Source organism: Prionailurus viverrinus, chromosome B1 (assembly GCF_022837055.1).
Source record: "Prionailurus viverrinus isolate Anna chromosome B1, UM_Priviv_1.0, whole genome shotgun sequence".
NCBI lineage: Eukaryota > Metazoa > Chordata > Mammalia > Carnivora > Felidae > Prionailurus > Prionailurus viverrinus.
In genome coordinates, this window is record NC_062564.1 from 95,060,973 (window position 1) to 95,088,839 (window position 27,867).

At 33.6% G+C, this 27,867-nt stretch overlaps 1 long non-coding RNA gene across 1 annotated transcript in view; it reads right to left on the minus strand.

The window, feature by feature from the left end:
- The window catches only part of LOC125164923 (uncharacterized), a 123,946-nt gene that overhangs the window by 15,850 nt on the left and 80,229 nt on the right, over positions 1 to 27,867 (minus strand). Inside the window, exons 3-4 of the long non-coding RNA XR_007151873.1 lie at positions 8,439 to 8,537; positions 6,367 to 6,537 (exon numbers count right to left, since the gene is read on the minus strand). This is a non-coding gene — a long non-coding RNA (uncharacterized LOC125164923). The remainder of the gene's footprint in view (positions 1 to 6,366; positions 6,538 to 8,438; positions 8,538 to 27,867) is intronic.

Consider the following 27,867-nt stretch of genomic DNA (forward strand, 5'->3'; position numbering starts at 1 on the left):
GTCACCATGCTGTACGTTACACCATATCTTATTTGTTTCATAACTGGAAGTTTCTACCTTTTTAATCCCTTTCCTCTATTTTACCTAACCCCACACCACTCTCCCCTCTGACAGCCACCAATCTGTTTACTATATCTATGAGTTTTGTTTTGTTTGTTCATTTGTTTTGTTTTTTAGTTTCCACATATAAGCAAAATCATAAGTATTTGCCTTTCTCTGTCTGACCTTAATTCACATAGCCTTAGAGGGCCATTCATGTTATCACAAATGGAAAGATATCATTCTTTTTTTATGACTGAGTGGTATTCCATCATGTAAGTATATATACTACATAGGTACAGATACCACATTTTCATTATCCACTCATCTGTCAATGTACACTTAGTTTCCGTATCTTGGCTATTGTAAATATTGCTGCAATAAACATAAAAGTGCATATATCTTTATAAATCTGTTTTTTTCTTCAGTTTTTAAAGTTATTTCTTTTCTTTTTGTGGCTGTTTGGGTGAGTTATACTGCTCTGTGAGAGATCACTGATCCTTTCTTCTGCTTCATCCAGTCTGCTATTGAACCCCTCAGTTTTTGGTACTTTCTTAATTTTTTATCTCTTTGTTGAAGTATATGCTATGTTCATTCATTCTTCTCCTAAGTTCAGTGAACCTCTTTATGACAATTACTCTTTCTCAGGTAAATTACTTTTCTCCATTTCATTAGTTATTTTTTCCTGGAGTTTTATCTTTTTCCTTCTTTGGGAACATATTTCCCTGTCTCCTCATTTTGTTTGACTTGCTGTGCTTGTGTCTATGTTTTAGGTGAAACACCTACCTCTCCCAGTCTTGAAGGAATGGTCTTGTGTAGGAAATAAAACTTATCATTTGATCTTGCCCCAGCTCTTGGTTGTCACTTGAACCTATGTGATTGTCTAAGTGGCCTAATTTATTATTAATAGGGGCCATTTTTTGAGGGAATGTCAGTCTTATGAATGTCCCAGGGAGAGGGATTTTAGTCACCTGCTAGTTTCAGGCCGATTGGAATCTAGACTCTCAGGCAGCAGCATTTAAGGTATTCAAATATATACAGTCCTGGGGGACTTCAGTTGTAAATCTAGGCCAGCTGATCTAGAGGTGTCCCCTTGGTGACAGCTGTAAAACTCAAGGCCCCAGACAAGTGTATATGCTCCTTTCTGGGAGATACCAATGAGCTAAAAGGAAGCCAAAGAAGAGCACAAAGATGGTGTCCCTGGCCTACATTCCTTGAGATCGCTGTTGTACCTTCTGGATGTATGATAATCCCAGGATAAGTAAATAGGCCTCTTTCACAATACTGAGGGTGCATTTCAATCTACTGTATGTTCAGTGCTCTGGGAATGGTAGTCTGACAAAACTGTTTCTCCAATTATTTTAATCCCATGGGTCCCATAAATGCAATCCTCCCTGGCCACCAGAGCCAGGCATTCAAAAGGTGTCCCCTGTGTGAGTTCCATATGCCCACTGTCATTGGTGGAGCCATAGATGTGGCTTAGGGATGGGGCACTCAGCTTCCTGGCTCTGACAGGGGCAGCACAGGGGTGGGTGCACCTACTGGCATTAACAGGTTAGAGGGAGAGTGAGATAATGGAGCCCACCAGCAATGGTTATAGCAAAGTAGAGGAAGTGATGCCCACCAATGCCTTCATTCTCAGAGAGAGGCCCAACAGATTCCTTCCCCTCCAGCAGATTCTTTAAGATTAGCAAATAAATCTTCTTCACATATGGTCTAGGCACTTTTCAAACTGCTCCTTTTGGTGTTGGGCCCTGGGCAAGTGAGTCTGCACACCAACCCTCTGAGAATGGACTCTCCCTTTCCTACAACTGTATGGATCTCCTGGAAATAAGCCCTATTGGCTTTCCAAACCAGAGGCTTTGGTGGCTTGTCCTTCTGGTACAGGTCCCAAGGACTGAGGTGCCTGATGTGGGGCACAAACTCCGTGCTCATTAGGGAGAAACTCTGTATTTCTGAAATCTCTCCTAGTTGTGGGTCATTGTGCAAGGTCTTTTTGGTGAAAAATGTCTCTGCTTCTCTTATCCATCTCAATGTGGCCTTTTGATTCTTTGTCATTGAGTTGCTATTCAGTTAGTTTTCAGGTCATTTTTACGGGATTTATTTCAGATGTAGTTGTAGATTTGTTGTGTTCGTGGGAGGAAATGAGTTCAAGATCTTACAATGCCATCTTGAACCGTCCCCTGTTTATATTCTTTCAGTCTCAGGATATTTATGTCCTCAATTTTAGGTTAACAGAAGGTTTATGTCAGAGACATACCAAAAAGTGTATCATTGGTTCTTGGAATCATTTTACTATTATTTTAATTTAGATGTATTAATATTAAATACATAATATACATATATACAAACCCGCCAGTATACCAATGACATTAAAGAATTATAAAAATATGTGATTTATTATTCTCCAATACCCTTAGATGTGTGCATTTATCGTTATTTTGTAATAAACTAGAAGGCTGTGCTACTTTTTACTTTAAATCTCAGAATTTCATCAGCAAACTAGATCTACACACTTAAAACTTCTAAGACCTACCAACTATGTGCAATAGACCCTTTTACCGTTAAAGGGATCAGGTTGATATTTTCAGAGGCAGCCAATAAATGTCTCTTCCAGTCTGACACCAGTAATAACTCTCCAGGTTTTAGTTTAGAGACAAGTTTATCAGGTTGGCTTGCCATCCTTGAAAATAGGTTGTTAAAGTGAAAAATCTGAAGGACCTTTATAGCTCCACTCCCTCAACTGCCTTTATACTAATAGTAATCCTGTTTTAATTCAATACCATTTAAAGCTTCCCTTGTATATGATTTGTTCACAAAACTGCAATACTTTCTAGTCTGCCATGACAGCCACAACCCAGAGGCCAGACCCAAGCAATTGAGGCCATTTTGTGTCAAAATAAAATCTGGAAAAAATCCAGCTAGTGGATATCCCATGAGACATATATATTTCAGAAGTGTAATAGTTATCTACTACTTTATGGACTTCTGCACAGTACTGCTAGACATAATAAATTCAGATAAAAGGCAGCCAGACATAACATTCCTAGAGAACTACCTACAGAACTCCTTTAATCTATAGTGCATCAGCTGAGCATACAAGTAGGCTATTAGGCATGATCTCTACAACTTTGAGTTAAGTGCCTACAGAACCTTAGATTAATGGATGGTGGATTTAGCACTTGGATGCATTTTACGGGGTGCTGCAGTATTAGAGGCTTAATGATGAGCCTTTAAAATTTTTCTGATGTTTTTTTCTTATGCTACCCAACACACACACACACACACACACACACACACACACACACATGCACAAAATCATAATAATTCAATGGAGAGCCAGATATGCTGACTCTGTCCACAATGTCCATTCATTGTGGTTAACTGACAGGTATTTGAGTTAGGTGCCTTTGGATTTTTCACCATTGTTTGCTAGGAAAGGGGACATTTGGAAACTGGTGTTCTAATTATGTATCTAACAGTGCTTTAAAACCATGTACCAATCATTTAATGACTTTGAGGCTCACTTATTTATGTATCAAATTTGAAGGATATTCAAGATGATCGTTATTGTGCTTTCCATTTCTAGTAACCATGGATGTATGTGTGTGTTCATATACAAACACACATACATACACAGTACCCTATAATTAACCTATAAAATATTTCAAAAAGGAAATTAAAGAAGTATGTTTTGGGCACCGGGGTGGCTCAGTCGGTTAAGTGTCTGACTTCGGTTCAGGTCATGATCTCGCGGTCCGTGAGTTCGAGCCCCTCATCCAGCTCTGTGCTGACAGCTCAAAACCTGGAGCCTGTTTCAGATTCTGTGTCTCCCTCTCTCTGACCCTCCCCCGTTCATGCTCTGTCTCTCTCTGTCTCAAAAATAAATAAACGTTAAAAAAAATTTTTTAAAAAGTATGTTTTGATTAAATATATTTTCATCTTAAAAAGTATAACAAAAGTTAAACTAGGATTGAATCATGAAAAATATGATCTAAAAGGTTGGGCAAAGCTAACATGGAAAATAATGAAAATTTATTGGTTGTCCTACATTGATCTCTTTTTTAAAACAATAAGATAAAAGAAACTGAAATATTTAAAATGTATGTCTTACAGATTGTCAATGTTCCTTAAGAATCTAGGTTATGAACGATTACCTAGAATATATAATTTTTCAGGGAATATAATGAATCTGGCATTTGGTGACTTATTCTTATTTTAGATTGTATTTCTTTAAATTAAAAATCAAAGGAAGAAGCAGACACAAAAGGCTTGTTATACTTCACCCCAGCTCTCCTATTATGCATGGTGATGGATCAGAAATGTAATATCTCATTTACTTTGTCACCCATTTTCATATTACATATTAAAGTGCTTTTTGCATTGATCATCATGACACAAAAGTTAAATGCTTGTACATAAATTATTTTACTTACTACATTGGATTAATATGAACACCAAATGATTAGTAGTTTATGTAGTAGGACATACATGTAAAGGAAGGAAAAAAATAGAAAGAAAACAAATTAGACACTTTTCTTTCCTTAAATCCCATTATAGTAATCTCAAATATAAGTATGATGAAGTAATAATGATGAATTAATAAAGAAAATGTATTTATAAAATTTTTATTTTATATATAAATAATGAAAAAGGTTGCATATACACACATAATGTGCTATTGAATATAAATGCAGATTCACAAAGTGTACTATGTAATCATGTTCTCAACAACAACGTGAGCTTTTTATGTACTATTTCTATCATTCGGCATGGATGCTGAAATGTTCATCCCCACACACTTGAGTTACAAGGCTCTTGACTGACTGAGGGACTGCTGAAAAGCCACCCAGTGCTTTCCTGCTACTTACCCATTCCCTGGTGTCAGTCAGCAAGCTGGAGTAACTGACTTGGGCCTTAATGGGGACAAGTCTAGATATTCAGATTTGGGACATAAAAAATGAATTGAATGAAGAGAATATTAGAAATGCTATGAGTATTTTCTTTCCTCTAGATCCCGGCCCTTCTTAAGTAAAACAAATAAATAGCCGACCAAACTTAAAAAGAAATAGATAAGTAAGCTTAAATGTACCTGATAAAAATATTTTCTACTTGATAAAATATTGCCTATTTATGAACAAGTGCTTTAAATTCAGTCTTTGGAGGTCATGAAAAAAGACCGGGCTTTCCAGATTCCAGCTCCAGTCACAAAATAGAATGTATATCTATGTGCCTAAAATAAATATATATGTATGCATGACTTTTGCAAAGAAAACTATGAAACCTTCCTGCTAGGGAGACTGCCAATATATATGTGCTGAAAAAGGCTAACTTGAATATTCTAAGTCACTAACATCACATGTGGTCATGTTGGCTTAGTAGAAGACAAATTTCATCATTTAGGGAACTTTATGATCTTAAAATTGAAGAAAAAATAATAGAGAAGATTTTTATTCTTGAACTCATGTGTTACATCAAATAACAAACATTTTTAATTATGAGATTATAGTATTGCATAAAAAGTTCTGTTGGCTACATAAGCCACTTGTTTTTATTATAACAACCTTTGGTGGAATTATAGTCCCCTAATTTAAAATAGCTTGTTAAGTAGTCAGTATTAATCATCATTCACAACCATTTCAGTTGTCAGTGTTATCTAGATGGAAGGATGGGAAAGAAGTGATGAAATTTAGAATTAAAACCATATGAAAAGTTTAGGATCACAATAAGTTTTCCAGAGGAACAACAGAGGAGTAGAGACTTTTTTTCCTAATTTCTCTTTTTTTCTTTTACTTTGAGAGACCGGTGGAGTGGGGTGTGGGGAATCCCAGGCAGGCTCCACAACCCTGGGATCATGACCAGAGCTGAAATCAAGAGTTGGAAGCTCAACTGAGTGAGTCACCCAGGCGCCCCACAGAGCACAGACATTTTTCAGCGTTACATCTGATATGGATTCCCTACAATGTATCCTTTGTTTGTGGGTTTTACCCTGTACAAATCAGAGCCATCTTGGATATAGTCATATCACTCTGAGACTCGGTTTAATCTCTGTAAAATGAAGAGATTCACCTGTACAATATCTAAGATCTATTCTAGGCATGACATTCTGGTCTAGAATCCAGATACACAATCCAAAAAGCAAATAAGATTTCTATGCTTGTGAGAACATATGACCTCCATTTCTTTGCATGTAAAAATACCTGTTATGTCCAAAAAAAAAAAAAAAACCTGAGATTCCTCTTCACAGGAAAGGGAAAAAGCATGAATCACCAAACACACCATCTTTCCCCAAATCCCAAACCTAATTCTCAAAAGTAATTTCTTTACCTGTACAGTCCTTTCTGAAGAGAGTTATTTAACTGGATGGATATTTCTTGTTCTACTTTTGCCACAAAAGTTACAGATTTCTAACTTCTTAGCCAAAATTTTAGTATCTGCATGGAAAACATTGTGCATTTTCTTGGCAAACATGGTACATGGAAAATATTCCCGTGTCTGCTAAAATGAAAACATGAAGCATCAATAATCAAAACAGCAAATCTGTACACTCACCTCAATTTTAAAATTTCAATTTGTTTCAGGTACAGACCAAAGATCTTTCAGATAAAAGAAACTCTTAAATAAATAAATAAATAAATATCCTACGAGTACAAAAAGTATATTGAGAAATTGTAACACATTTATATTTGACAGTTTTTATTTCAGAAACTTCTGGTAGTATTTTAATTAAAGTAAGCATTAAAAAATACCATGAAATACAAATAGAAACTCTTTAGAGTGTTCATAATGTAGAATTCATGGATAGTAAAGTATTTAAAAATTACTAACTAAGTCAATCCATGTTTATTGATCCTCCCTTTATTTTATTTGAATCCATTTATTTTGGTAATTTTTTTCTATTAGTTTGAATTTTTTCTTTTTTTTAATTAAAAAAATTGATTTTTATTTATTTTTGAGAGAGAGAGAGAGACAGAGCACGAGTGGGGAAGGGGCAAAGGAAGGGAAACACAGAATCTGAAGCAGGATCCAGGCTCAGAGCTGTCAGCACAGGGTCTGATGTAGGGATCGAACTCACGAACTGCAAGGTCATGACTTGAGCCCAAGTCGAATGCTTAACTGACTGAGCCACCCAGGCACCCCTAATTTTTTTCTTTTTTAAGTCAAATAAATGAACCAAGGAACTTTTGCACTATGTATTATCTGAGTGCAGAATTTTCACATTCTTTTGTGTGTGTGTGAACATGAAGCACATTTGTTTGAACATTTTCAGTTTGGACATATAATATGTTTTATTTTTTATGAATTTAGTTTGAATTCATTCGTTCACTTCTAAAGTCTCACTTTCATTAAGGTGCAAGCCTGAACAGGGTTTGGGTTAGTAGAATATTAGGAAGATGTTTTAACACAAGCTTTAGAGCTTCAACTCAGGATAAATTCTGTTCTGTGAGGTGGCCAGTTTCCCTTTAAAATTTAAGACTAGTTTTAACTGAATACTTTATGCATAAAGTTTTATTTGCACACTGTTCTGTCAGATATTCATTTCATTAAGTTATTTAAGTGGTTGTTCTTCCAGGGTTGATTCATTGCAAACAATCTTTTTAATAAAAGTACATATCAAACTTTATCATGAGTATAAGACAAGATTCAGCAAACAGATATTCAGGAAATATATATCAAACTCTGTATGGAATAGGTAAATCGGTTGCATAAAATAAAATGTAGCTATTTATTTATTGAAGCATTTTCTTTTATTGTGGATATATTGACTAATCTACTTTTGTTTCCTTCTGGATCCCCATAGCCCCTTATGCATGTCCCCAAATTGTTAAATGCACATTGGCAGACAGCCACTGGCTCATTCTGGCCTTCCTGAAATGGCTCTGGGAGGCTACACCTACGCTCTGTGCAGAAACTAATTCTACCTTTTGAAGTAAGAATGATGCTGTAAACGTAGAATACCACTTTGATATCTGTATAAGATATAAATCATTTTCAGTCGAAACAAATGTGACTTTTTCAATGTACTCACCCTGCCTGGGCCATTACTAGTTTTTTCTTCCACTTCCTTCTGTTATCAAGGACACTTAAAAATGGTATTTGTGAATGAACACCATTATTTATTAAGGAACATAATAGTGTTCATTATTTTTAATTTATTGGTGAAAAGAGAATTAAAAAGGTATGTTTGGGGTAATATTTGTGAATTGGTTTGTCTTTTTCCTGGTTCCACTGGAGTCCTTCTCTATCAATACCTAGCTATGGAAACTTTCCATAGAACTCTGGTCTCCTTTGACATTTTTATTCATTGAAAATATCTAATGCATTAGATTAGCTAATAATAATAATTTAAGGTACTGCTTCTCTGGGGAAATTTGTACATTAGTGAACTAATGACATACCTTTGGCCTTGTGTTGAGTTGGCAAGAGATATCTTTTGTTGTGAAATGTTCCCGTAACCACACATATGAGGTATATCTCTTGATTGGCCAAATTTAGGGCTGAAAAAAACCACAACAAAATTTTGCGAATTAAATGTGTTTACAAGCTTAAAAACACTATCATTTTGTTACCTCTCCTTATATTAAACCCCTTATTATTTATTTTTTTTTATTTGAGAGACAGAGAGAGAAAGAGCACACAAGCAGGGGAGATAGGCAGAGGGAGAGACAGAAAGAATCTTTTTTTTTTTAATTTTTTTTTAACGTTTATTTATTTTTGAGATAGAGACAGAGCATGAACGGGGGAGGGTCAGAGAGAGGGAGACACAGAATCTGAAACAGGCTCCAGGCTCTGAGCTGTCAGAACAGAGCCCGACGCGGGGCTCAAACTCACAGACCGCGAGATCATGACCTGAGCTGAAGTCGGCCACTTAACAGACTGAGCCACCCAGGCGCCTGAGACAGAAAGAATCTTAAGCAGGCTCCAAACTCAGCACGGAGCCCGACATGGGGCACGATCCTACAACCCTCGGATCATGACCTGAACTGAAATCAAGAGCTAGAAGCTCAACTAACCGAGCCACCCAGATGCCCCAAAACCTTTGTTTTTAATGAATATTTTGAATAGGAAAACAAATTGTCTATTTCTGATGATGCACACTAACACACACATCCACACACACACATACACATTGTATCAGAAATAGATATGTATATGTGCATATATATACACACATACATATATTCTATGTGCATACATATATTTGATGTATTTATATATGTATGTGTGTATATATATACAAAATTTGGAAATATTTATACATGATATACACATACACAAAATATATATTATATATACATGAACAAAATTTTAAAATAGACATAATATTACATATACAAATATCAGAAATATAAATCTTTATTTCTGAATTTTTGGTCTTATTTCCTTTAAATGTATAAAGTTAGCATGTAAAGAGTGATCCGTCTACTGATCCATCTATTGACATTAACAACTTGGTGCAAATCATATTTTTTTTCTATTTCCCAAGTATCCCATCTGACCTTAGTGACAACTCATTTTAAAAAATGATGAGCATTATGCTGTGTTTCTTAATAGAAGTATGGATGCAAGAAGCATATTACAAAGGATGAAAAATGTAACTACACGTTGCAATCTATTTCTTATGTAGGTCATTCTCTTTGATCCTCACTTGAAAGCATTACCATTTCCAGGAGATGTTACAAAAAAAATAAAAAGCAATTACCACCACATCTCAGTTAGAGAAGCTTATAGTATTAAGGGTTCATCACATTTTTCACTCTTACTCTTTTCCCATCTGCAAAACACTGTTGCATGGTTTCAGGCCAAGAAGTTGAGACTTTACTTTTCCATTAGGATTTTTTTCTTTAGCCTTAAAGAAATTCAACTTGTGAGTAGTGCTTTTTAAGAGTGTTAAAAAATAAAGGAAAAATGGTTATTCTTTTACTGAACAAGAAACTGTACTTATGCGATGCTAAGTCTTTTAATACCATCACTGAATATGAAAACGACATTACTGCTTCAGTGAAATACTTTACATTATCCAGAAGAGGTTTTCAATAAAAAAAAATTTCATGAAATTTGAAATTCAGCAGGTTTATTAACACCCAAACTTTACCTTTTATAATTTCAACTTTCATAAGAATTTATTCTATATTTTATTAATTTATTCTCTTGGTGAGAGAGGACATTATTAACATTTTGTCAATAGAGAAGTGGGGACAGCAGTGATAAAAATGTTCAAAGTCACCAAATTACAGTTGGTGGAAGAATTGAAATTAAAATTTTGTCTCTTGGACCATAAGCCTCTAAGTAAACTCTTCAAGGCCAAGAAAATTTAATCACTCACCTAGAATAGCCATAATTTTCGCAGACTACTAATTACAATGGACTTGTATTTAATAATGTATTTTACAATTTCCAAGGCCTTGTTAGTTCCTAAGACTTGAGACTTCTTTGAAAAATCTGATAAATTTATTAAAATCGTACTGACTTAATTCCTTTAAAATAAATCACAAGAAGGAAAAAAAGAAGAGATTTAAGAGATTATGCCTTTCCCCCAAAACATCTTTTATTTCTAACATCCAATTATTTGATTCTAACGGTAGTGAACTGACAACAAATAATTTTATATAGAACAAATCATAACTAATTCCTATGTTAAGCTGGGTTATGTTAATTTTTGATGGGTACAACTTGAAATGTTACACTGGGAGGAATTCCAGCTATACTGTTCATTTATGTGTCCAATTTTGGATGCATTCATTAGCTTGTATGGTTTCTTGTTACCTCATTTCATACCAGGTAAAATATCATATAGCAGTCCTTAATAATTAAATTAGTTGAGATATCATATATGAAACTACATATGGTAAATGCTCAATAATATTTTTCCCTCTTTCACAAGGGCAGATTGACAATTTCCTTAGTAACTGATAATGATGGTAGACTGTGCTTTACTATTACATTGAATGGGGTTTTAATCTTAAGTGATTATCTTCACTGTTGACTTCATTCATGAAACACTGACTGTGGATGTTAGTGCCTGCAGCCTTTTCTGTCACATAGACAATGCTCAATTATCTGTAGACCTCAGCTGATAATATGAACCTAAAGATGTCAGCACATTTATTTGCCTTTTATTTTTCCTTTTTAAAAAAACTGCTACAATTATTCCCAACATCAGCATTAAAGTGCCATGAATGCAGAATCAAAATAGCAAACTGACCTAATCATAATAAACTTTACTATGTTTTTGCCTTCAGATATGCCATGCATTGGGTTTGAAGACTAAAAATATCATAGTGAATGAGGTGCCTGGGTAGCTCAGTTTGGTTAAGTGTCTGACTCTTGATTTCAGCTCAGGTCATGATCTCATGATTTGTGAGTTTGAGAACTACGTTGGGCTCTGCACTTACAGCATGGAGCCTGCTGGGGATTCTGTCTATCTCTCTCAAAATAACACTGAAAAAAAAAAAAAGAAAAAAAAAAAAAGAAAAAGAAAACTCAATTCCTCAAATGTTTTTAAAAAATCATAGAAATAGAGGAAGTTTTATCCATGATAAAATCTACATTTTCATAAATCAGTAGTAATATATAATTTTTTTGATAATATGTAAAAAAACATATAATTATATAATAATTTGCATAACTGTTATTTACTAAATGCCTCCTATGACCCAGGTTAAGCATTTCATTTCCACTATGTCACATAAACCTCAAAACTACTCATTCATAAGTACTACTATCCCCATTTACAAATGACAAAACTGATGTTCACAAAATTTAATATTTTGCCCCAAAATTACGTGAGTAGTTTCTGGCAAATATTGCATTTAAAGAAGTCTGTTTGGCATCAAATCCCTAGGTATTACTAATCACTAGGTTATATTATCTCCCCACTGACCTCATATAGGTAGAAAGTCTATAACCCCAGATGAGAGAAGCCATTGCAACAAACCAGTGGTCAAACCTCCCCATCACAGGCAGTGACAGACCTATAACCATTCAGAGTGCACCATTTCACTAGAAAGTGACTCAGAGAGGGCAGCCAAACATCTCTATAAAATTTTCTTAGGAGCCAAAGAAAGATGCTCTGCATTCACCACCCATTCAATTGGGATCCATAAATTTCCTCTAGATCAGTTAATGTGTATGTTTGAATATCTTCAGGAAGCAGACAGCAAAATCATATAAGCAGTGATTTGGTCATCAAAAGGGCTTTGATGGAAAAATTAGTGAAATCTCCAAGAGAAACACCATATATTCTTAACTGAACCCAAAGCTGCTCTTGCCCAAATCACTGGGGAAGAGGATATATTGTGTTGAGATGTTTTCCTATTCATAACTCTATGGTTCAATATTAGAAATAAGATCTAAGTCCATTATACACAGATACATGAAGCTTGGTGTGATGTTAAAAATATGAAGAGGGGGGCACCTGGCTGGCTCAGTTGGCTCAGTTGGCTGACTTTCGCTCAGGTCATGATCTTACAGCTCATGAGTTCGAGCCCTCCATTGGTCTCTGTGCAGACGGCTCAGAGCCTGGAGCCTGCTTCAAATTCTGTGATTCCCTCTCTCTGCCCATCCACACCCACGCCCCCCTACAAACACTTTGTCTCAAAAATCAACATTTAAAAAATTAAATTTAAATTTAAAAAAATACGGAGAGAAATATCTCATTTTATAGCCTTAGGGGAGATTAATTAAAATTGATTTAATATTTTATAACAGTTAAAGTTTGACTTACAGTTAGTAGGAAAGACCGTCTTTAGTACAAAAGCAGGGTCCACTGAAATTAAAATTTTTATGTGAATAAAACACAGAGAAAACAGTCATTTTTATAGGGTTTTGATCAAATCAAACGCTTTTATCTACAAAATATGAAGGAGGGAAATGTGGATTTTAGAATGCCTTTTGGTTTCATACAAATTTGAGTATGACTCCATATTTTTATCAAAATGGAGAAAAATAATCTTACTCCTAAGGTTTAATGACTACAGTGACACTGTGACCAAAGTTAAAAGGGCACTCAAAGCTAGATAACATTTTTCTTCCCAAATGCTCTTCTCTTCATGATTGCATCAGAAACTTCACATTTCACAGATCAACTGGTATCCTTGTTTCTATATTGTATAGATGTATTTCATCTCTTCTAATTTCATTTTCCAGACAGTAAAAACTCCTAGCCTCTAACCAGAAACCATGATAGCATTTTATTTATTAGATGTAGATGAAAGATCCCACCAAACTGCCTAAACACTATGAACTGAAATGGCTGAGAAATCTTTTTAATCACAGAGTTAATACAGTTATTTTAAGCTTCATAATAGTTGAAATAATAATAAGTGTGTTTACTATTATATCATTGTAAAAACATAGAATTAGAATAAACACCTTAAGGTAAAAAGGACAGACAATATAAACATTTTATACATTCCCACAGCTTCATATCCTTTTGAGCCATATATTGCCATTACACCCTATTTTTTTATCCCATTAGCTGAGATCTTGGGGGAAAAACGTGTACAGATTTATGGATTATAATCTCATCTAGAATGTCAATATGGCTCTGCAGTCACTCATGTTTTGTCTCTTTGAGGTACTCAAGTGGGGACAAATCTTTATGCAATTCTTCCTTTGGATTCAACATCACCATTTTTTAATTTTTTTATGGAATAAATTTTACAAGTAACATTGTATAAATGTAAGGTGTGTAGAGTATTATTTTGATACATATATATTGTAATATGATTACTAATGTAATGATATCTATCACATTACTTAACTATAGTACATTATTGCCTACATTCATTATACTGTGCATTAGATCTCTATGGCTTACTTACTACTTGTTATGAGTTTGTACCCTTAAATGCTATCACTCTTATCCCCCTCATCAACCCCACCACCTAGTAACCACAATTTTACCATCTTTTACAGGCTTAATTTGTTTAGATTCCACATATAAGTGATATTATACAATGATAATTAATTATAATAATTAATTATTATTATATTATATACTTATTATATTATATTATTATTATATAATATATATTATTAAAATATATACTATAATATATATTATATAATATATATAATATAATTATAATATAATATAATTATATTATAATTATATAATATATACTATAGTATATAGTATATTATATACTATAGTATATAGTATATTATATACTATATATATTATATAATATATACTATATCATTATATAATTATATATTATTATAATATATACTATAATATATAATATATAATATATATAATATAATTATAATATAATTATATATATAATATAAATATAATTATATAATTATATAATATATACTATATATTATATATTATAGTATATATTTTAATAATATATAATTATATAATGATATAGTATATATTATATAATATATATAGTATATAATATACTATATACTATAGAAATACTATACTATAATAATATAGTATATATTATATAATATATATAACATGTATTATATATAATTATATTATTATATTATATATTATTATATATTATTATATATTATTATATTATATTAAATTATATTATTAATTTTTTTAAGGAGCTCCATATTGTTTTCCCAAGTGGTTGTGCTAATTTATGTTCACACCAGCAATGTATAACACAAACTTGCCAGTACTTATTGCCTCTTGTATTCTTTTTTTTTTTTTAAGGGTTATTTATTTACTTTGAGAGAGAGAGAGAGAGAGAGAGAAAGCAAGCAGGGGAGGGGCCGAGAGAAAGGAAGAGAGAGAATCCCAAGCAGGCTCTCACTGCTAGAAGCCCGGCCTGGGGCTCTATCTCACAAACTGTGAGATCATGACCTGAGCTGAAACTAAGAGTTGGATGCCTAACCGACTGAGTCACTCAGGTGTCCCTTCTCTTTTATATTCTTTTTTTCGTTTCAATGTTTTTAATCTTTATTTATTTTTGAGAGACAGAGAGAGAGAGCAAGCAGGGGGTGGGGGAGTGGGGTGGGTGGGGGGCAAGGGAGAGAGAAGGAAACACAGGATCTGAAGCAGGTTCCAGGCTCTGAGCTGTCAGCACAGAGCCTGACGCGGGGCTCAAACTCACGACCTGCGAGTTCATGACCTGAGTCAAAGTTGGAAGCTCAGCCGACCTAGCCACCCAGGTGCCCCTTCTTGCATTCTTGATGATAGTCATTCTAACAGGCGTTAGGTGATATCTCATTGTGATTTTGATTTGCATTTACCTGATTATGAGTGAGTGATGTTGAACATCTTTTCATGTAAATTCTGACCACTTTAATGTCCTCTTTGGAAAAATATCTGTATAATTCTTTCCATTTTCAATCAGATCGTTTTTGTTGTTAAGTTGACTGAATTCTTTATATAGTCTGGGTATTAATCCCTTATTCAATATACGATTTTCAAAAAATTTTTCCCATTCTGTGTCTTTTCATTTTGTTAATTGTTTTTTTTTTAATTTTTTTTTCAACGTTTTTTATTTATTTTTGGGACAGAGAGAAACAGAGCATGAATGGGGGAGGGGCAGAGAGAGAGGGAGACACAGCATTGGAAACAGGCTCCAGGCTCCGAGCCATCAGCCCAGAGCCCGACGCGGGGCTCGAACTCACGGACGGCGAGATCGTGACCTGGCTGAAGTCGGACGCTTAACCGACTGCGCCACCCAGGCGCCCCTGTTAATTGTTTCTTGTGCTATACAGAAGCCTTTGAGTTTTATGTAGTCTCATTTGTTGATTTTGCTTTGGTTGTTTGTGCTTTTGGTATGTTTGAAGAATCATTGCCAAGACCAATATTGATCAGCTTCTTCCTCACGTTTTCTTCTAGGAGTTTTATGATATCAGGTCTTATGTTTAAGTCTCTGGTCCATTGTTCTGCATGTTTCCTTCAGTTTTCCAGCACCATTTATTAAGGTGGGTTTCCTTAATTGGGTATTCTTGGCTCCCTGGTCAAATATTAGTTAACTATGCATACTAGATTTAATTATGAGCTCCCTATTCTGTTCCATTGATCAACATGTCTATTATTGTGCCAGTATAACAATTATTCCTACAATGGTTTATAGTGTACTTTGAAATTGGTACTCATGACACTTATGGCCTTTTTTTCCCCTCAAATCCAAGGATTTCTTTGGCTATTTAGGGTCTTCCTGGGGTTTCACACAATTTTAGGATTGTTTCTTCTATTTCTGTGAAGAATGCTTTTAGTATTTTGATGGGGATTGCACTGAAACTCTAGATAGCATTGGGTGGTATGGCCATTTTAACATTAATTCTAATCCATAAATATGGAATGTCTTTCCATTTGTTTGTGTCTTCTTTAATTTCTTTCAGCAAAGTCTTGTGGTTTTCATTATACAGATCTTTCACTTCCTTGATTAAACTTATTCCTAAGAATTTCATTGTTTTTGATGCTATTGTGGAATAGGATGATTTTCTTTATTTCTTTTTCAGATGCTTCAACATTAGTGCAAAATAATGCAATTGATTTCTGTATGTTGACATTGTATCCTGCCAGTTTACTGAAATCATTGATTAATTCCGACAGTTTTTTGATTGACTGTTTGGGGTTCTCTCTATATAAAGTCATATAATCAGCAAAAGTAATAATTTAATTCCTCCTTTCCAATTTGGATGTCTTTTATGTCCTTGTCTTGCCTAATTGGTCTAGCTAGGACTTCTAGAACTATACTGAATAGGATTGATGAGAGTGGACACCCTTATTTTATTCCTGATCTTAAAAGAAACACTTTCCATTTTTCTCCATTGAGTATTATGTTAGCTGTGGGCTCATCATTTATGGCTTTTATTGCACTGAGGTATATTGTTTCTACACCCAATAAGTTAAGGGGTTTTATCATAAAAGGGTGTTGTATGTGTCAAAGGCTTTTTCTGCATCTATTGAAATGATCATGCGATTTTTATCTTTCATTGATGTGACATATTACATTTATTGATTTGCATATGTTATACCCTTGTATCCCAGGGATAAATCCCACTTAGTCATGTTATATAATCCTTTTAATGTATTCTTTAAATGGTATGCTAATATTTATTGAGACTTTTTTTAAGTTTACTTATTTTCAGAAAGGGAGACAGAGAGACAGAGAGAGAGAGACAGAGAGAGAGAGACAGAGAGAGAGATAGCATGAGTGGGGGGAAGGGCAGAAGAGAGGGAGAGAGAAAATCCCAAGCAAGCTCTGTGCTGATGTGGGGCTCAATCTCATGAACCATGAGATCATGACCTGAGCTGAAATCATGAGTTGGACACTCAACCGACTGAACTACCCAAATGCCCTGAGAATTTTTATATCTATATTCATCAGGCATATTGGTCTATACTTTTATTTTTCTTTGGCATCCTCATCTGGTTTTGGTATCAAAGTAATGCTGACTTCTTAGAATGAGTTGGGAAGTGTTCTTCCTTCTCAATATTTTGGAAGACTTTGAAAAGGATAGGTGTTAATTCTTCAAATGTTTCATAGAATTCTCCTACATGCTCCTGGAGTTTTCTGTGTTGGGATTTTTTTTATTGGTGTTTCAATCTCTTTACTTATTATTTATTCAGTTTTCTATTTCTGATTCAGTATTGGTAGGTTGTGTATTTCTAGAGATGTATCCATTTCTTCTAGGTTATGCAATTTGTTGACATACACGTTTTCATAGTAATCTCTTACGATTCTATGTGTTTTTATAGTATCAGCTGTCTCCTCTTTCATTTCCAATGAGTCTTCTTTCTCTCTTTTTAGTTAATCTAGCTAAATGTCAATTTTGCTTGTTCCTCAAAGAACCAACTCTTAGTTCTATTGATCCTTTTAACTGCTTTTCTGGTCTCTATTTCATTTCTTTCCATTCTGATCTTTATTATTTCCTTCCTTCTGCTAATTTTGGACTTTTTCTAGTTCTTTGAGATGTAAAGTTGTTATTTGTAATCTTTCTAATTTCTTAATATATGCATTTATTGCTATAAACTTTCCACTCAGAACTGCTTTTTCTGTGCACAGCAATATTTGATATGTTGCATTTTTGCATGTTTTGTGATAATTTGTTATTTCTCTTTTAATTTCTTTTTTGACCCAGTGGTTGTTTAGAAGTGTGTCATTTACTTCCCACATATTTGTAGATCTTCTCACTTCCCTCTTGTTGATTTCTAGTTTCATATCATTTCAGTCAGAGAAAACAGTTGATATGATTTCAGTCTTCTCAAATTTGCAACAATTTGTTTTGCAGCCTATCATATGATCCATCTTAGAGAATGTTGTATGTGCACTATAGATGAATGTGTATTCTGCTGCTTTTGGATAGAATGTTCTATGTATGTCTATTAAGTACATTTTCTCTAAACTGTGATTCAATTCCAGTGATTTCTTGTTGATTTTCTGTCTGGATGATCATTGCTGATAGTGAGGTATTGAAGTCCCCTATAATTATTGTATTGTCCATTTCTCCCTTTAAGATTTGTTATTATTTGCTCAGTATATTTTGGTGCATACATTGGGAGCATATTTATTGATGATTGTTATATGTTCTTCTTATGCTAACACTTTTATTATTATAAATGACCTTCTTTGTCTTTTGTTACATTTTTGGGTTTGAAGTCTGTTTTGTCTGCTATAAGGATGTCTATGCCTGCCTTCTTTTGATTTTCCTTTGGTTGGAATACCATCTCCCATCTTTTCTTTTTGCGCATATGTGCAAAAATATGAGTCTTCTATAGACAAGATACAGGTGGGTATTGTTTTTCTATTCATCCAGCTACTGTGTGCCTTTTGATTGGCAAGTTCAATCAATTTTTATTTAGGGTGATATTTATTAGGTTATATATTAATAAATATATAAGGATTTGCTACTGCCATTTTATCATTTGTCTTCTGGTTATTTTGTCTCTCCATTGTTTCGTTTCCTTTGGTTTATTTCTATCTCTGTAAATTGTTGGTTTTCCATGGTAGATAGCTCAGTATCCCCCTTTTTTATGTTTCATGTCTCTGCTCTTGATTTTGGCTTTGTGAGTTTCCATGAGGTTTACATAAAACATTTTGTAGATAAAGTAGTCCTCTTTCTGCTGATAGCAATATATCTTCATTTGCCTATAAAGTTTTGATCCTCTTACTCTTCCTCTTTCATATTTTTGATGTCACAAATTATCTCTTTTTTGTGCTGTGATTTTGTTATCAAGTTGTAGTAGCTATAGTTATTTTTAATGCTCTTTTCCTTTAACCTTTATGATATAATTAAGAATTTATTATACTATTCCATAAAGAGTTGTGAGAGGTAAATGAGATGGTGCTGTAAGGCATTTAGATTAATGTTGAGCTTCAATAAAGTGTAGCTGTAAAATTTCTTCTAAATTTTGCATAGGGCTGTAGCTAAATTGTAGTTTTTCTAATTGCCTAGCATTTAATTTTATTTTAGGATAGTGTAGGATAGACTTGACATGAGTGAAATTCTCAACCTAATAGATTGAAAGCATGTGACATGAGAAAGAATTTGAGGTAATTATATGTCTCCCTGGATATTTGAATAGAAGAGATGAAGCAAGGTGGGATAAGGGTTGCCTTGATAGAGACATGAATTCAAATTAACGTAGAGAAAAAAATAGCTACAGCAAGACAGAAGGTAGTCAGTCATCCTTGAAGGTTGCTTCATCACATCATGAAAATCATCTTAGGTTGGGTCTTAGCAACTTTTCTGAAGGAGCAAAGCATGTTCATGGTGTCACTAGTTTGTTCCCAATTTAACAGTCTTAAGTTCTTGCAGCTTAAAGCTATCTACACCTTTTTGTGTTATTTCAATTAAATGGTCAACAGCTTTTCCCTTGGTCAAAGACTCTCATTGTAAGAAAGTTTACTTTCTGCTCTATAATCTCACTTTCTTCAATCCCTTACTCAAGTATTCTGATTTTCTCAAGACTTTTCATACTCCTTTTCTATTATTTTCTGTTTAAAAAGGAGAATATTGGAGTGGTTTAAAAGCAAGGGATCTGGCATCCTAGTGACCAGGTTCAGATCCCCACTCTGCCGCCTAATAGTTGGGTGACTGTCAAGTTGCTTAACCTTTTGATGTCTCAATTTCATGGATTGAAGAATTAACATTGTTAAAATATCCATACTACCCAAAATCATCTATAGATTCAATGCAATTTCTATAAAAAGTCCAATGGCACTTTTCCCAGAAATAGAAAAAAAGTGCTTAAAATTTGTATGGAACTGCAAAAGACTCCAAATAACCAAAGCAATTTTGACAAAGAAGAACAAAGCTGGAGGTACCATGCTTCTTGATTTAGAAGTGTAATGCAAACTTATAGTAATCAAAGCAGTATGGTATTGACACAAAAACCAACACATAGGTAAATGGGACAGAATAGAGAGCCCAGGAATAAACCCACTCATATATGGTCAATTAATTTTCAACAAAGGAACCAAGAATGTACAACAAGGAAAGAATAATTTCCTCAATAAATGGCATTGGGAACACTGGAGAACTAAAACCAAAATAATAAAACTGGACGGCTATACATCATACATTGAAATCAACTCAAAATGGATTAAAGACCATATAATCTGAAATTGTAAAACTCTTGGAGGAAACATAAGGGTAAGCCCTTTCACATTGGTCTTGACAATGATTTTTTCTATTTGGCATTAAAGCAATAAACAACAAAAGCAAAAATAAACAAGTGACAATACATCAAACTTAAAAGCTTATTCACAGCAAAGCAAACTGCCACAAAATAAAAAGACAAAATAAAATGGGATGGGAGAAAATATTTGCAAATCACATATTGATAAAACGTTATTATCTAAAGTATACAAGGAACTCACACAATTCAATAGTAAAAAACAAAAACAAAAACAAAAACCCATATAATCCAATTAAAAATGGGCAATGGACCTAAATAGACATTTTTCCTAAGAAGACATATAAATTACCAACAGGTACATGAAAAGGCGGTCCACATCATTGATCATCAGAGAAATGAATATCAAAACCACAATGAGATATCACTTCACACCTGTTAGTATGTCTGTTTCATAAAATTGAGAGATAACAAATGCTGGCGAGGGTGTGGAGTAAAGGGAACCCTTGTACCCTACTGGTGGGATGTAAACTGGTGCAGCCACTATGGAAAATGGGAAATGAAGGAAATGAAATTATCACCAAGACATTTCTGTATTCTCATATTCATAGAAGGAGTATTCATAATATTCAAGGCATGGAAATAATCTAAGTGTCAACGGATGAATGGATATATATTTTATGTATAAATATTATATATAGTATTTTCTTTACCCATTATCTTTATAATTTCTTTATCCATTTATTTATAATACAAACACACGTGTGAGGCGAACATGATAATCACTACACTATGGAAACACACACACACACACACACACACACACACTGGCATATTTTTTAACCTTAAAAAAAGAAGGAAATCCTGTCATTTGCAACATACACAAAACTGGAAGGCATTGTGCTAAGTGATTGAAGTCAGACAAAGAAAGACAAATTCTGAATGTTATCACTTATATGTGTTTTTTTAATCAAACTCATAAAATCAGAAAGGAAAAAGTGGTTGCCAGTGTCTTGAGTGTGCATGAAATAGGGAGAGGCTGTTAAAAGGGTACAAACTTTCAGCTATAAGATGAATAAAGCCTGAGGACCTAATGTATAACATGGTGACTATAGTTAATAACACTGTATTGTACAACTGAAATTTGAAAAAAGTAAGCATGTGAGATGATGATTGTGTTAATTAACTCAGTGTGGGGAGGGAGAATCCTTTCACAATATATAAGTATATCAAATCATCATGTTATACACTTTAAATAATATAATTTTATTGTTAATTATGCATTACTAAAGCCTGAAAAAATTCTCACTTAAAAAAAAGACAAAACCTGAGGATGAAAAGTCCTAAGTTATTTTCTAAGGTGTGTTTTACAATTCTTCACTGCAAAGAAAAAGGAAATTCAAAAGCAGTTGAAAAGTTCTACTCTTTAATAGCCTTAATTACAAATTAATCTCTTCTCAGAACCATTTTTACTAGTCTTAAAAGTATTTATATGTACTGAGGCATTTATAGGGACATTCTCTCTTAGAGTTACTGTAATTGTATTTACTGTATTTTTCACTATCACTCAAAGTCTTTAAGTCACACTAATGGACCAAAAGAGTTAATACATCCCTCTGAGCACTGGATGTACTACCGAGGAGAGACATTGATAAAAGAATGATTTTAATTTATTAAACAAAATTCTCCTTAATCTGTGATTTGTGATATTACAGATTATCCATTCACACTATCATTTGTCAACATGCTGTTATAATAAAGAGACCTACCAGTTTCAAATTACGTCAGTGTTTTAAAACAAAACAAAAATGTTTGCTTTCCACCAACATTTATTATCTCTTTTTGTTCACGAATATTTTCTTCATGAATAATGATTGGAAGAAGCTATATAATCACACAGACTTACATTTTACTTGCATATAATAATTGATAAGGATAGAGTAATGTCTTAAATGAAGTATATAATAAACTGCACTTACTCACTCACTAGTCATGCTAAACATTGCCAGGGGCTCTATTTCTAACACATCTATGTAGCTAATCAACAGCCTTCAGGCTCAAGCAGCTAGTACACAATATCTTCCCTATTGAAAAGTGGCAAACTCTCTTGTGTTAATGATTAAAAATGTTTTTTCACTTCTTCTTCCGTGAAGAAATTATCTGGATCTCTTGAAAGTTATTAGTCAATTCATTTGAATGAAACGAGTACCTAGACACTACTTTTTTGTTGCTGTTGTTTAAGTTGCTGTGTAAATACTTGCTAGGGAATAGTAATCCAAAACAACAACAACTACAAAATGCAAAAGATACAGTCCATGCATTTCTAATTTTGAAATACATATTAATACCTAACAGAGATTTCATACTGAAAAAAATTAATGAAATAAAATATTTTTCAAACACTAATTGCTTCAAGCTTTTAGCTCTGTTGGAAAGAATGGGGTATTAATGAGCTTTTGATCCCCATATGGATAAATTAAATTTACACAGAGAAATCTCTGATCCCTAGCCACAGATTACACCCTGTAATCTCAGCTGGTGATCCAGTAAATGCATTCAATTGATCACTAGGGGTCTTGGTGTGGGAGATTGAATGCTTATTGCAAATTCATTACTAATAATGTAAAAATAACTTGAAAAGTTTCCATACCCGCAGTGAGTAAATTGTATCATTTTAAGTGGAGCCATTGTGATTCAGGGACTGTCTATAATGATCCATGTTCTTTTGCCCATATAAAGGTTTACATCTCAACTGAATAGCTTCTTTAATTTACTCCATAAGAATATACTCACAAATTAAATTACACACAATGGAGAAAGCCAAGGCCACAATAAGCAAATATGGAGCTCCAATTAGGTTCCTCAATTCTCAGAACTGGAAACATCTAAAAAGTTACATAGCTTGCCCCAAAATATTCAGAACACTTATGTGAAGGTGAAATTCAATACAACGTCTTACTAAAACGCTCTCTTCCCAGGGTCCGTCTGGGCTTCTCACGTTTCCAATTGGGCATTCTTGGCCCTATATCTCTAGCAGCGTGGCAAACAGTTATCAGCGTGGGTACTTTCTGAGATACAAAGATCTAAATAGGATCCCAGCTGCACCACTCATTGGCTTTCTGACTTTGAAGTTATTATTTCTTAAATTTCCTCGTTAGTGGAATAGTAATAATGGCTCCCTCTGAGTTGGTGGAAAGATTAAAATTACACAGTGCCTGTAAAGTAGTTAGCACAATGGCTATCGCATATTATGAATGCAATAATGCTAGCTGTAATATATGAGTTTTGGGAAAATCATTTTACCTCTCTCTACATTTTGATGTCCTCATTAATACACAAAATTAGCATAATGTTCTCTTCCATAAGTCTTTTCTTTTCGCTATAAAAATAATAACTGGCAATAATGTCACTATAATCAAGTAAATTCACATTTTGATAATTCTTTATGGAACTATATTCAGTACAAAACAATCTGTCTTATATCTTCAACTGGAGGATGGATTCTTATATTTCAACATGATCTTGGACCATGAAAAGAACATTGGGAAGAAACCAACATGACTCTTCTTGTAAGTATTACATAACCTATTCTATGAGAGAAATAAATAGACCCTACCTAATATATAATTATTTCATTTGAAAATAATGTGCCGTTAATAGAGATAATGAGTCCCAGAGAGATAGAGCCTTATTTCTAATGTAGAAACTAATAATATATTTGATGGGGGGGAAATGCACAATACATAGAATATTATAACTACGATTCATCAATAGATTGGTGTATTAATCACTTGACATAGAAAGCCTCTGCCTTGCAATCCCTGCTTCAGCTACAAAAAACAAAGATGCTTTTCTAGAAGATGCTGAACAAGTTCTTACTAAGGCCTTTGCCCTTGCAGGTTTCTGACTATGCATGTCTTACTCCTTTATTTCCACCAAGTCTTTGATGAAAATAAAATTCTGAAAGTCCTCTGCTCATCCTTCTTAAAATGTTAACTTCTCAACGAAGGCACTCATTTCTGTTTCTTCTTCAGTTCATTCACCTCTTTTAAAATCCTTTTGAAAAATATGTAGCACTTATCACTAACATATCATGTATTTTCCTTATTTATTTTGTCTATTGTCTATTTTCTTCCCTTAGAAAGTAATTTCTTTAAGGAAGTTTTTATTGTGTTTTTATTGTTTTTTTTTTATTTCCTTAAACAATGCCTTAAACAGTGCCTTAAACAATGCCTAGCATATAATAGACACTCAGTAAATATGTTGAAGGAATAAATCTCTCTGAATTTTGCAAAAAAAGAGAAAATTGATAGCACAATCTCTAAGCAGTAACACTAGATGACTGTGCTATGAACATGGAAGAGACGTATATTTTTCACTCAAAACACTTTTTCTACATTTTGAATAAAGACATTCAATTGTATGCATTCACATTCAAATATAAATATTTTTAGAGAGAAAGAATGTCTCATTGAAACTGTGAAAATTGGATATGATGAAAAGAAATGAGTTGACTGACCACAGATTAATCTCCCATCTGTCTTAATTATCTGACCACTGGATTTTTCTGAATGTTTATTATAAAAGTAATTTTATTTTGCTTATTTTTAGTGTTTCTGCATCTTTGTCAGTGGCTGTTACTCAAATGGTGAACATAAAGAAAATTGTTTAACTCTTTGGGTTCTTGAAAAAAATCACTTTCTGTGCAATTCTATCTACATGTTTTGGCAGATTTTTTGATATAAACAAGTTCAGTTGTTATACCCCAAGTGAATTGAGACAATGAGCTTCTGTTCACACCTACATTTTTTACCTCAAGATAAGTTCTTCCTTATGCCAAGAAAATATCTCTTTCAATTATATCCAGGCCACAGATATAAGAAATATCAAGTTCATGTCAATGTATCAAAGATATTACAAAGGGAATTCAAAGTCTTTTCCTGAATCTCTCTGAAGTATTACTCTTTAATACAGTTGCTACTAAATTAAAATTAATTAAAATGAAATAAAATAAAAGAAGATTCAATTACTGGTTGTACCAACCACATTCCAAATGCTCAACAGCCACATGTAGCTAATGACCGCCATAGGGGACAGCACGGATACAGAACATTTTCATCACTACAGCATTGCAAGAATGGTTTTGTCCTGCCCTACCTGAGGCTAAGGCAAAAAAGACAGCATAAATCTAGAGATTATAAGTACATCAAACACATATGGCAATGGCTTTTTCCAAGGCAAGAGGAATTCATTTGAAGCATGCCCTGGCCATTCTTTGGTCAAATATTAAAGGAAAAAAAAAAAAGCTTACAATGGCATCCAGCCAGGTGTTTGTATACATTATACTTAAGAGGTTTTAAGTAAATATACATTGGAATAATCAGGTAATCATTATTTCATGATTTCTTACCATGTGCAAAACACAATTTGAGACCTTGGCAAGATTATATATATATATATATATATATATATATTCTCCCAGAAGTTAATATTTTATAGCAATCATTTTGTTCTCTATTTTTAAGCCATCACTTGAGAAAAATGGCAAATCAGAATTACACGGCTCAATGCCATGACATAATTATTTTAAATGAAGAGAGAATTCTACTATGTTGGTTATAATTCAGGGCACATGAACATTTGCAAAACTAAAATGTTTCTGGTCATACTGGATCTTTCACTAATATGTAAGAGCCTTCCTAAAAAGTCTGGTCTACCACTTCTTTTCAGATACCACACCTTTCTTCCAACCTTAGAGTTTAGATCAACTGTCACCCTCTCACCAAGCAAACATCTCCCTTTCCTATAGATTCAGAGGCCCACATAAAATTCTTTCAGAACACTGTTGACTTTGCCTTCATATTTGAGTTTGTACTGAAATATTTATTTTTGTTACTTGGTTAAAAGCCTATCCTTTCCACTAGAGCATAAGCTTCATTAAGGCTGAGACTATGGCTATTTTTAGTCACCATTATATCTCCAATGCCCGGTAAGTGATGTATGTCCAGTAATTTAAAAATAAATGGTCTCCATGCTCCTTCATGACAGTCATCTCTGTCTATACTCCTGACTTACTAAAATTCATTTAATTGTGATAATAGTTTAAGTGAGTGGGTGGGAAAAGAGACTACTTCTTTGGATCATTGCCTTAAATGTTTGTCTTTCTCACAGCAGATTTTGATCTCCTCCTGTTTAAAGATTAACACAACGCTGTCAACATGGTGTAGTGGCAAGTATAAAAATTAGAAGTGAGAACACTTCTGTTCTTCCTTATGTTACTTACCCTCTGCGTGACCCTAGGAAATGTGCTTCTGATTACTAATCTGTGAAATGGGAATAGAACCACCTGTCTTCTTTGACTCAGACTTATACACTTCTTGTGAGGGTCATATTCTATGAATTATGTAAAAATATTTTTGAAATCCAAATTATTATTCAAAACTTGGGAAGACACTTAAGCTTCTGAGTGGTATAGTTCTTATGTTTTATCCACTCTGCCAAATTCAATTATTTCCACTTTAGTGACTTTTCTTTTCTTCTGGCTTCAAACACTTAGAACTTTCCCTCTCATTTACTTTTGTATTTGATTCTCCATGTGTCTACCATCCCATTTTGGTTTTCTCCTTTACTACAAACTCACTGCCTTCTTTTCTTATCAGGTAATTTATCTGTAAATGTCTGTAGTCTGGCCTTTTTCTCTACCACTTTACAAAATCTGTTGTCAAGTGACCTTCACTCCACTTCCTATGGCCATTTCACCATGTTAGGTCTACCTAAAACCTAATTCCACAATTCAGCAGTTTCTTCTCATTGTTGAACACACAAAACCAGTGCTCATATACGGTTAGTCTACATTCTTATCTCAGTGGTAATTAGAAGAGTTTCTAAGTTCTTATTTAAAATCCACATAAAATAAGTAGATAGTTCTTCCCTGGATTAAAAAAAAAGTACACTGATGATTAACAAGGTATCAAGAAAATGACTAGCGCATTTTGAGATAGTTCTTGGGTCACCAGAATTATGTAAATTAATTTCTTGTTTTGTTTTGTTTGCTAAGAAAAAGATAATCATCACAACCTTCACTGCCACCACCACCAGCAACAACAAAAGCTGATGAAGATCTAATTCTCAAAATCAAGATGAAATCAATATCATCTTTTTTTCTCTCAGAGAAAACTGCTTTTTCTGTAGATATTGTTCAAATTTAAAGTGATGCATTTTCCATTGAATATGCATCACTTTTTACATATTTTTTT